This window comes from Podarcis gaigeae, assembly GCF_964106915.1.
Source record: "Podarcis gaigeae genome assembly, chromosome: 1".
NCBI classification, from domain to species: domain Eukaryota; kingdom Metazoa; phylum Chordata; class Lepidosauria; order Squamata; family Lacertidae; genus Podarcis; species Podarcis gaigeae.
The window spans coordinates 73,084,982-73,095,383 of record NC_139678.1 but is presented as its reverse complement, the minus strand read 5'-3'; positions in this window follow the sequence as shown (position 1 = coordinate 73,095,383).

Below are 10,402 nucleotides of genomic sequence, written 5' to 3'. Positions count from 1 at the left end.
CTAAATTCTTATTTAAAGATGAACATGGCAGAATTTTGGCAATTGAAATACAGTATCAAGGAGAAAAAATTTTGATATTAGGAATCTATGCACCAAATGATGGGAAATCGGAATTTTATAAGAAGTTGCATGAAAGCATGCTGGAATATCTGGACTATGACAACATCATAATGATGGGAGATATGAATGGGATTGTATCAACTAACATGGATAAGTCGCAAAGTCAAAAAGTTACCAAAGATGGCAGACTACCAAAGACCTTTTTTGAAATGACAGAAAATATGGGCTGGATTGACATATGGAGAATCAAGAACCCCCTAGGAAAAGAAGGAACATTTTTCTCTGAGGCTCAACTGACTTGGACAAGAATCGACCAAATTTGGATTACTAGAGGTCTGGCACCTAAGGTCAGGAAAGTGGAAATCTGCCCAAAAACCTGCTCCGACCATAATGCTTTGAAAATGGACATGACATTATTACCAACCGGCTCCTTTAGATGGAAGATGAATGACAATTTGTTTAGAAATCAGGAGATCATTAAGAAGGCCCAAAAAGTTATAAAGGACTATTTTGAAATAAACCTGAACACCGCGGTGGAAAAAAGAACAATTTGGGACGCAAGCAAAGCTGTGATGAGAGGGTTCTTGATACAACAGAATGCCATAAGGAAAAGGACACAAAATGAAAAGAAAGACAAGATTCTGGAGAAAATTAAAGAACTAGAGAAGAAGCTAAGAGCCAATCCGAAGTCACAGCCGATTTTGAGAGAAATTAAACTTCATCAGGCACAATATTCAAAACTGATAAACCAGGAAATAGAATGGTAGATTAAATCAATGAAACAAAAAACGTTTGAATCGGCAAATAAATGTGGGAAACTGCTGGCCTGGCAGTTGAAGAAGAGACAAAAATTGAACATAGTAACAAATTTGGAAATTGAAGGAAGAAGTATACAGAACCCCGTGGAGATTAGAAAGTGTTTTCAAAAATATTTAAAAAAATTATATACTCAAGGGCCGCAGAATGAAGTTGAGATTGAACAATTTTTGAGGAAAAACGGATTGAAAAAATTGTCACAAGAAAATAGACTACTCCTGAACAGCAAAATAACACGACAAGAGATTGAACATGCCATTCAGAACTTGAAATTGGGCAAATCTCCAGGGCCAGACGGCTTGACCTCCAAGTACTATAAGACATTAAGTGATTATTTGATCCAACCACTGCTGGAGGTCAGCAATGAAATTATGGAGGGAAAGAAGGCGCCAGAATCGTGGAAAGAAGCGTTCATCACATTGATACCAAAATCAGAAACTGAAAAGACACAGCTCAAGAACTACCGCCCCATCTCCCTTTTAAATGTGGATTACAAAATATTTGCTGATGTTTTGGCAAACAGACTTAAAAGAGTTTTAAGTCAAGTAATTCATAAAGACCAGGCAGGCTTTCTCCCAGGCAGACACATGTTTGCTAACACAAGGAACATTATTGATGTCCTGGAACTTTTGCAAACTGACATAAACACTAAAGCAGTGCTAATTTTTATAGATGCGGAGAAGGCCTTTGACAACATCTCTTGGAAATTTATGAAGGGAAATTTAAAAGAAATGGGAGTGGGGAGGGGTTTTGAAAATGGGATTGACGCAATATATTCAGAACAAAAAGCAAAATTGATTGTTAATAATGTGGTAACAGAAGAGTTCAAAATTGAAAAAGGAACACGACAAGGCTGCCCGATTTCCCCTTTGTTATTTATCTCAGTCCTGGAGGTGCTCTTAAACTTGATCAGAGGGGACCGGTTGGTGCAAGGGATCCAGGTCGGAGCGAAACAATATAAACTTAAAGCTTTTGCAGATGACCTAGTTTTGACACTGCAGGAGCCGGAATCTAGTACGAAAAGAGTTTTACAATTGATTGACAATTTTGGTCGGGTGGCGGGATTTAAGTTAAACAAACAGAAAACTAAGGTGTTGGGGAAAAATTTGACAGATATTGAATCAGAACAGTTTCAGAGAGAAACAGAATTATCATTGGTGAAAAAGGTAAAGTACCTAGGGGTGAACATAACAGCAAAAAATCTGAGTCTATTTAAGGAAAATTATGAAAAATGCTGGTCTGAAATTAAGAGAGACTTGGACAGCTGGACAAAATTGAAGCTTTCTTTGTTAGGCCGAATTGCTGCTATTAAGATGAATGTATTGCCAAAAATGTTGTTTTTGTTTCAAACACTACAGATTATAGACAAGACGGAATGCTTCCGGAAGTGGCAGAGAGATATTTCTAAATTTGTCTGGCAGGGCAAAAAGCCCAGAATTAAGTTTAAGATACTGACTGACGCAAAGGAAAGAGGGGGCTTTGCCCTGCCAGACTTAAGGTTGTATTATGAAGCCGCAGCTTTCTGCTGGCTAAAAGACTGGCTACTTCTCAAAGACACTGATGTGTTGGATCTGGAAGGGTTTAATAATAATTTTGGTTGGCATGCATACTTATGGTATGACAAAGTTAAGATCAATAAGGCCTTTAAGAACCATATTGTCAGAAAAGCAGTGTTTAATGTCTGGACAAAATATAAAGACTTATTGGAAAATAAAACCCCAAGGTGGCTTTCACCTCTGGAAGCTAAGGCCCGAAAAAGACCCAATATGGAAGCCAATTGGCCAAAATATTGGGAAATATTAGAAAAAGATGGAAATAACTGGAAATTGCAGAGTATGGAAAAAATGAAGGATAAAGTGCGAGACTGGTTACATTACGCTCAGATTAAAGAAGTTTTTAAAAATGACAAAAAGCTAGGGTTCCAGGTGGAGAAATCAAAGTTGGAAACTGAACTGTTAGAACCTAAGATTAAGGTACTTTCAAGAATGTATAACTTGCTGTTGAAATGGAACACACAAGATGAAATGGTTAAATCGGCTATGATAAAGTGGGCACAGGACATTGGGCATAACATTATGTTTGAGGAATGGGAAAGGTTGTGGACCACTGGGCTAAACTTTACTGCATGTAATGCTTTGAAAGAAAATATAATGAAAATGATATACAGATGGTACATGACCCCAGTTAAGCTTGCCAAAATATACCACTCGTCTGACAATAAATGTTGGAAATGTAAAGAAAATGAAGGAACATTCTTTCACCTCTGGTGGACTTGCCCTAAAGTGAAGGCCTTCTGGGAAATGATATATAATGAACTGAAAAAGGTATTTAAGTATACTTTCACTAAGAAACCAGAGGCCTTCCTTCTGGGTATTGTCGGCCAGAAGGTGTCAAAGAAGGACAGAACTTTCTTTATGTATGCAACAACGGCAGCAAGGATACTCATCGCAAAGAACTGGAAAACTCAAGATCTACCCACGCTGGAAGAATGGCAGATGCAGCTGATGGACTATATGCAGCTGGCGGAAATGACTGGCAGAATTCGAGACCTGGGAGAAGAAAGGATTGAAGAAGACTGGAAGAAATTTAAGATTTATTTACAAAATTATTGTAATTTGATGGAATGCTAAGAAGGATGCTTGATTATAAACAATTGGCCATCACTAAATTAGATGAGTATTATTAGACTATATTGTAATGATTGGTTATAAGATTACAAATAAGATGGTAATTTGCTTGAAAAATTTTATGAACAATGTAAGTGCGAGCGGATGACGCGAGGAAGTCCAAAGATGTTATGAAATTTTGTAAAGACACAAACAATGCTGTTTTTCATTTTTGTATCTCTTTTATTAAAAAAACCTAATAAAAATTTTGGGGAAAAAAAAACAGTTGGCAGTAAATTTTGTAAAGGCACACAATGGTAAATTGACATTGGCATATGGAAACTTTGGTTCTGGTTAGCTTGACCTTGTTGGCAGCCTGGTACTTGTTAAACTTGACTGTTCCACGTGGTCTTATGCTCATCTAAGCCAACTAGTTTATGCTACTCTTGCGAAGACCTGTGAGACCCCTACAGAATCATAAGGGATAAAGGAGCAGTATTTTTCCTATAACAGCTACTTTTGCTCATACAAAGCTCTGCATAACTGTACTCTTTTGGCTCCCCCAAATAAATCTTTCTGAGTTTAGATGCAAAGGTGAATCCTATAAAGCTACATTATCTTGAAGTAGCGTGCATGGCCATGGCACAGTAATCTTTCCTGGTGGAGAAAGGCAGAGGTCTATTTTCACATTTTCCACCTTTCCCCCCACCAATGGGCAATGGCGAGGCCCCTGTTCTTTCTTCTTATGGTCCTCTATCTTGGGCTAAGACAGGCATGTCCAAAGTCCATTTTGGGGGTTTAATCCGGCCCGCCGGTTGGATTAAGGTTTAATCCAGCCCCTGTGGGTAAAATCCTAAAAAAACCTCAACAACTTCAATCCTAAAAAAAGGTTAACTTTGGTTGGCCCTTCACTTCATCAAATCTGGCCCTCTTTGAAAAAAGTTTGGACACCACTGGGATAAGAGATCCCTTGAAATAGAGGACACTTGGCAGCCCTGGAAATAAGAAGACCATCTACTTTAAAGCAGGACATCTTTTCATGAATACAGCTGGTGGTGAATAATCCAGCCATGGGAACAATTAAGACAGAAAAAGCCTTTCCTTTGCTTGTGCCCTTTGCAATACAAATTAAGCACAACAGTTGCTTTACTAGAAATGAAACAGCTACTGTTGAATTCTGCGAGGGAAAACACACATTAAAAGAAAAAATCCAACCATGCAAGTTGGCTGCTTTCCCTTATCCTGCACTTTCTGACTAATCTAGTTCTGTCTCGCTAATCTCTAAAAACGCAGTACGGGTTTATTTATTTGTTTATTTTCAAAATACCCTCAAGTTGAGATTCTGCAGAACATGGGGCAAGTTTTGCCCATTTCATCGGTTCATTTCATCGGTTTCCACGGCTTTCTAGGGGAAATGACCTGCAGAGTTCTTCCTGCCCTCATTTCAGTTCATGTTTTGTACCATATTTGTCACTGATTGCCAGGGCTGTAGAATGAAGTAGCCAAAAATTGTTTTAGCAGAGCTAAAAAGAAAAAAAAGAAAAAATCTGGATAAAAAGCAGAAGACATTGTTGGCAGACAGACCTGTTACTATGGTAGTTAATCCAGATTTTTGATGTCCCTGCTCATTAGATATCTGACTTGCGTATTTTCTTGGACTTTATCGGCAGAGCTGGGCCTGGTCCAAATTCACTGGAAATGAATTCGTCCTAGTTGGGACTGGAAACTTTGTATGGACTTCTTGCTTAAATGAGAAAATTAACTTGTAATATTAGGATTTGAGAATTGAATAAAATACTGGTTTACAGAAGAGAGAATGGTTGGATTTTAACAAGTTTGAATACTATATTTAGCTGCAGGACAGAGAACCAGAAGTCTTCTTATCTTTCTTTAATCCTTTCTCTCTCCTCATATTTTGCTTTCTCTCTCTTTCAGTCTTTTCATTTTCTTCTTTCTGCCCTTGTTCTTTTTTAGATTAAGCAGCTGCTTTATTTCAGTGTATTATAAAAAAGATACTTTGTAATGGGCATAAACTTCTGTATATTTTTGAGTAAGTATCAATAGATATTTTAAAACTGCATTAGCACACTGCAGAGGCCAAATAAATGTTTTAGGGATCGTTTCATTTTCACTGTTAACAAGTTTGAATTTCTGTAAGCAGCTATATGTGATCACACCCTTCTTTTGCTGCTTTTTATATTTTGCAGAATCTTCAGGCTGTTCAATAGGATCTGGAAGGGACTTGAGAATTAATATTCTCCTTCCCTCTGCTAGGAACAACCTGTTCTCTGATGAGTTTTGCTCCTTGCATTGAGATCCTTCACCAATAAAGGCCAGACTTGCCCTGTTCCTTGAAGCCATTAGCCAAGACCCCAGAGGCTATGACACTCACTTCCACCCTTCTCATGAGAACAGAACGGGGCAGGGGAATCTCCCAAAACATGCTTAACTTCAGAGAAGTTCAGACAGAAGCTAGCTTATTTTCCAAAAAGACATCCCACAGTCAGGGAAATTCATCCAGCCTTCTTCCAAACCTGGAGAAAAGTGAGGAGGGAATTCCTTGACCTCGGGGAGGTTTGGAAGATGTCTTGTAGGTTTTCAAACTTCTCTGAAGTTTTCTGCAGGCTTAGAAATGGGGAGCTCTCCCTGACATGATACTGAACCTCAGAGACCTCATCCTTACCCTTCAAGGAGTCAAATGTGAGCCAAAATTTGTGGACCATTGTGTGTGTTTTAATGATATTAATATTTGTAACTTGTAAGATGTCATGGTCAGACTGACTCAGGCAAAAAATGTAATTAATTAGATAAACAATGCCTTGTAACATATAGCAGAAAGCCAGAAGCAGTGCTTTTTTTCTATTAAAAAAATGTTTAGGCATACTCAAGAAAATCACCATTTTATAGTTCAAATCAGGGAAAATAAATACAGTAAATGGACAAAAGCACAAAGATTCACAAAATGTTAAGGGGTATGCTTACCCCTGCACCCCCCCCCCAGAAAAAAAGCACTGGCCAGAAGCATCCTGAAGGGACAAACCAAGGCTACAATCCAGTGGAGGACTCCCTGGTCCTGAATGGGGTAACTGTGCCCCAGAAGGACCAGGTGCGCAGCCTGGGAGTCATTCTGGACTCACAGCTGTCCATGGAGGCACAGGTCAATTCTGTGTCCAGGGCAGCTGTTTATCAGCTCCATCTGGTACGCAGGCTGAGACCCTACCTGGCCACAGACTGTCTTGCCAGAGTGGTGCATGCTCTAGTTATCTCTCGCTTGGACTACTGCAATGCGCTCTATGTGGGGCTACTTTTGAAGGTGACCCGGAAACTACAACTAATCCAGAATGCGGCAGCTAGACTGGTGACCGCCGAGCGGCTACCGAGAGCATATAACACCGGTCTTGAAAGATGTACACTGGCTCCTAGTATGTTTCCGAGCACAATTCAAAGTGTTGGTGCTGACCTTTAAAGCCCTAAACGACCTCGGTCCAGTATACCTGAAGGAGCGTCTCCACCTCCATCGTTCTGCCCGGATACTGAGGTCCAGCGCCAAGGGTCTTCTGGCGGTTCCCTTGCTGCGAGAAGCCAAGTTACAGGGAACCAGGCAGAGGGTCTTCTCGGTAGTGGCACCCACCCTGTGGAACGCCCTCCCACCAGATGTCAAAGAGAAAAATAACTACCAAACTTTTAGAAGACATTTGAAGGCAGCCCTGTTTAGGGAAGCTTTTAATGTTTAATAGGTTATTGTACTTTAGTGTTTTGTTGGAAGCAGCCCAGAGTGGCTGGGGAAACCCAGCCAGATGGGCGGGGTATAAATAAATTATTATTATTATTATTATTATTATTATTATTATTATTATTATTATTATTATTATTATCTCAATTACCTGGGAGGAGTAAGACACATTCAATTCAGTGGGACTTTCTTCTGAGTAATAATTGTTAGGATTCAACCCTAAACCATATAAATATAGAAATCATGGTTTTGTAGACAGGTAAGATAAAAGACCACTGGATGGTTAAGTCCAGTCAAATTTGACTATGGGGTGCAGTGCTCATCTCCACTTTCAGGCCGAGGAAGTCGCTGTTTGTCCAGACAGCTTTTCCAGATCATGCGGCCAGCATCACTAAACCGCTTCTGGTGCAACAGAAACACCATTTACCTTCCTGCCGCAGTGGTACCTATTTATCTACTTGCATTGGCAGGCTTTTGAACTACTAGGCTGGCAGGAGCTGGGACAAAGCAATGGGAGCTCACCCCGCTGCACAAACTGCCAACCTTACGACAGCAAGCCCAAGAGGCTTGGTGGTTTAGAACACAGTGCTACTATGATTGAAGAGATCACTAAAATCCAGTTCTATTCATTCATATATATAAACATTGAATATTTTTATCTAGAGGCATCTGAGCATTGGATCAAACTAGCCAAAGTTCAGCTCATTGATTTTAAGGGAAAGGGGGGGAAAAGCTTACCACACATTTAATCCTCCCATTAAAACCAACAAGACTCACAAATGCTTAGTTTGGCTTAGTTTACAACCCTTGTTTCAATTTTTGCTCTGTTAGACAACTGTCTCACCGCTAGAGGTAGGAAATGTATAATATCACCGCTCCAATGAGTAAGGGACAAAGCATCTGAAATCAAAATTTAATTCCTATCACTGAAGCTTTGAAAAAATAATGCCCTTTTACAATTTGGTTAGAATTTACAGAACGCTAAAGTAAAGATGAGCTTTGTTTGCCTACGCAGCTGGTGAGAAGCAAGAGAAATAATTGGATTTTATTCTTGTTTATCCATATATATCCTAAGGCAGCTTTCATGTTTTGCTTCTAGTTCAGGAGCAATGGATCATGCTGACTCACATCTGCCAATAAAATACCGGAAGACAGGAGAGCTTACTGTAAGAAAAGTTTCCATTGCCAGGGGTGTAATTCTCAAAATACATTCATTCACATGCAGAGGCAGAAACTGGAATCCCATTTATTAGAACCGCAGCCCAACTCAGACAGTGTGGCAAGGTATTTAAAAATCAGTGCTCTCAACTATATTCATGCCATCAAAAACATGGGACTAAGATTTCTTTGAGGTGTTTTTGGGAGACATCTCATCATTTATCCAGTATGAGAAAGGCAGGTTTCTATTATTTGAGCAAACCAAGCTGCTCACCATCAGCTGGAAGAGCTCCTTACTGGTTTACTTCCACCAGGGTTGGGGAACCTTCATATGTTGTTGGAGTCTCAACTCTCATGGCCAATGGTCAGGGAAGCCCTGCCTCATCACATCTTCTGACTGTGACACACAGTAAGGTAAAGGGACCCCGACCATTAGGTCCAGTGGCGGACGACTCTGGGGTTGCGGTGCTCATCTCGCTCTATAGGCCGAGGGAGCTGGCGTTTGTCTGCAGACAGCTTCCGGGTCATGTGGCCAGCATGACTAAGCTGCTTCTGACAAAACCAGAGCAGCGCATGGAAACGCCATTTACCTTCCTGCCGGAGCAGTACCTATTTATCTACTTGCACTTTGACGTGCTTTCGAACTGCTAGGTTGGCAGGAGCAGGGACCGAGCAATGGGAGCTAACCCTCTCACGGGAATTCGAACCACCGACCTTCTGATTGGCAAGCCCTAGGCTCAGTGGTTTAACCCACAGCGCCATCTGTGTCCCTGTAGTGACATGAAAATATGAAACCTGCCTAAGAGATATAATTCATCAAAGTAATCTTGACACCTCAGACCAGAAATTTAGAAGCTAATCTCCCTGTATTAAGATGTTTTCTCTCTTTACCTTCTCCTGCTGCCATGAGATATGGAAACATTTTAAAAACTGAATTGTTTCACAACAATTCCCTGATTTGACTTTGAGAGCTGCCCAAGTATCACACCATTTGATGATTAAAGCATATGGGGTTGCATGCAAAGTAACATGCCCTGACAGCACAAGGATTTCCACTTGCACAACTCAACATCCCCCATCTCCTCTCCCTGTGCACCCCCTAAAATATGTTCTAGAGGTTCCCCCCACTCTCCAGAGCAGGTTTGGGGTGTGAATGGCAGGAGCAGGGGAAATTCCTAGTGCATCAGCAGAAATCCTTGTATTGACAGGGCATGCCCTGTTTAGGGAAGCTTTTAATGACTGATGTTTTAATGAATTTAATCTTTGTTGGAAGCCACCCAGAGTGTCTGGGGAAACCCAGCCAGATGGTTGGAGTATAAATAATAAATTATTGTTATTAAATTATTATATGTTAATTGGATACCTCCCTTTTTTAAATATTTTAAAAATAAAATCAGTGCTCTCAACTATATTGATGCCATCAAAAACATGGGACAAAGAGAGGCTTTTGAGAGCCATTTCACCATTTATTCAGTACAAGAATAAAAAACCCATCATTTGGCAGTATTCGGTCAGTTAAATGCTACATACCAATAAAGTGATTTTATTGTGCATTGCTTTGCACTGACTTACATTGAACCTCACTTGTTCACTCAGTTTGGAGAGATCCTTTTGGAGCTCTTCTGTTTTCTTGGGTTCTCTTAATTCCAAATAATTGGATGCCATTTGCCACTTCAGTGCTCACCCCTAAATCCAGAACATTTATTAATTAAATAGTACGAACTATCCCAATTGCTATTTTGTACATCCCTCCATTGTGAAAAACACTCATTTATTCCAACTTAATCAGGTATTGGTCTGTAAAAGAGCATCTCCTCTTGTCCCATGGCTGGTAAATTTACTCTAGGGAGGTCGAAAGTCCTAAAACATACATGGACCAGAGAAGATGGTCAAGTTCTATGGGGGTAGAGGTAACAGGACACTAAAGCCATTCTACAGGCTATAAAGAATGAGATGATAGTGAAATCCTAAATTACAAGGAGCAGTTCAGCCCGTAGAGGTTGAGGGGTCATGGGTTTTTTTCAGCCCT